This window comes from Mus musculus, chromosome 5 (genome assembly GCF_000001635.26).
Source record: "Mus musculus strain C57BL/6J chromosome 5, GRCm38.p6 C57BL/6J".
NCBI lineage: Eukaryota > Metazoa > Chordata > Mammalia > Rodentia > Muridae > Mus > Mus musculus.
The window spans coordinates 63,993,949-63,996,211 of NC_000071.6; positions in this window are offsets into that span (position 1 = coordinate 63,993,949).

The window sequence follows — 2,263 nt, forward strand, 5'->3', positions numbered from 1 at the left end:
TCTCTGCTTTCTCCTGGATGAACCACTGCCAGCCCCCAGAGGCACTTTTCAGTTTCTCAAACGGGATGAAAACCTGCCAGCTTGTCCATTGTCTGCTCTCTTAGCTCCTGGTGGGAGACAAGAATAGCCACAGGGATTCTGATGAGGTCTAAACAAATGATGTCCACACTCCCAGGAAAAGTGCTGTGTCAATGATGTGAGGTATGTACTATGATGCAACTAGAGATCCTTATTAAAAGGTTGCAAAGAGGCAAGCTGTGTAAATGCTTAGGTAAAGGTCAGGGTTCCGTATAATCAGTATTTTTGTGACTGTAAAGGTAGGGCATTCTTTGTTTAGAAAATACAAAACAATTAAAATGAATATGAGATAGTAAAAACTCATGCTAGAACACACACACACACACACAACCATCCAGAATACATCTCAGATTGATTGCTTATCTCCTTTCCATTTGTAAGAATACTTACAATTGAGCCTGGCAGTGCTGGTGCATGCCTTTAATCCCAGCACACGGAGGCACAGGCAGGCAGAGATCTGCAAATTCAAGGCTAGCCTTGTCTACAGAGCAAGATCCCAGACAGCCAGAGCTACACAGAGAAACCCTGTCTTAGAACCACCCTCCCCCCCAAAGGGATACTTAAAATTATCCATTCATTGTCTAACATTTGGATTAACATAAATATTCATAGTGGATTTTCTTATCTATGAGAAATGTACCAAAGCCCCCATGAGAAAACTTCTATTAGTATTTTTCTGTAGTGTTTCACACTGATGGAAGTACACATAACATTGATTCCTAATCATCTTTTACTTTCTTCCTTATCCACTAGTCAAGCTGAACACATGTACACACACACACACACACACACACACACACACACACACACCACTCTTTACAACCTGGCCTCTGGGGTTTGTTTTGGATCACACTCTCCATCCTCAGGCTTTCCATATCTCTGTATTTGGTTCCTACGATACCAGAGGGCTATGGGCGCTTAGGAGTGTGGGCTTGGAACAATGCAGCTGGAAGCCAGTTATGAACCTCTGCTATAGGACCAAAGTTCTTTCACTTCTAGTTGTCTGTCTCCTCATCCAGAAAATTAAAATAATAAACACTTATCTCAGAGATTAGGTATGATAATCAAATGCCTTAAAGGTGTGATCTGAACCAAATCCTAAAGGCCGGGTAGTACAGTGTGTGTGTGTGTGTGTGTGTGTGTGTGTGTGTGTGTGTGTGTGTGTGTGATGTAGTTCATTGACAGAACATTTGCCTAGCACTCATGATGCCCAACCTGATAAAAAAAAATACATGTATGGCATACATACATTACACATGTATGTAAAGAACTTCTATACGTGACTCATGAACATACTGAGGAAAAGCTATACGTCCATCTTGTTTCTACTAGTGACAGCATCATGAGAGTCATTTCAGAACCTCCCAAAGGCACTTTCTGATAGAATGTCTGCATCAAAAAGTGATCTCTTCTGTGTGATATCTACTCTCAGAGAATAGCTGAGGGCAAGGACTTAAAGTTGCCTCCAGACCCTGTCTCAAAACCAGCCAAAATACAAAATAATTAAAATGAAGCAACCAAAATAAAATACCACCCCACCTCACCCCACTCCCAGAGCCTGCTCTGTTGCTTCTGGCATCTTTGGACAAGCTGCTACACTTCTCTAACTCACTGCTCCATCCTTCTATTGCTAGTCATAATGGCTTCTACCTTGCAAAGTTATGTCACCATTGAATTATATAGTGAATGGAAAGGGGCTAGAACAAGCACATACAAAATACTACTTAACAACTAATAATATTAACTAATTAATATCACTGCCCCTATGTGTGTGTGTGTGTGTGTGTGTGTTTGTGTGTGTGTGTGTGTGTGTGTGTGTGTGTGTGTGTGTGTGTGTGCCTGTTGCTGGGAGTCAAACTCAGGACTATGAGCAAAGTAAGCAAGTCTCTATCACTGAACCACACTTTTAATTGTAAATATTTTTTGAGCATTTACTGTATTTGTGTGCTAAAGGTTTTGAAGAGGTGGTGGAATTATTTCGACTTAGAGACAAGGGAGCTGATGGGGATTGGGAGGGTTGACATTATCTCCTGCAAATGAGGGGACAACAGGAAATAGAGTCACACATGTATACTCTCTGAGTCTTTAAGAAGGGTCCCTCTCCTGGTGGAGGGTCTGTCGTAGGGGTAAGAGCCTTGCCTCTTACCCTAAGGACATGGTCAGTCAATGAGGGAATGGACAAAGT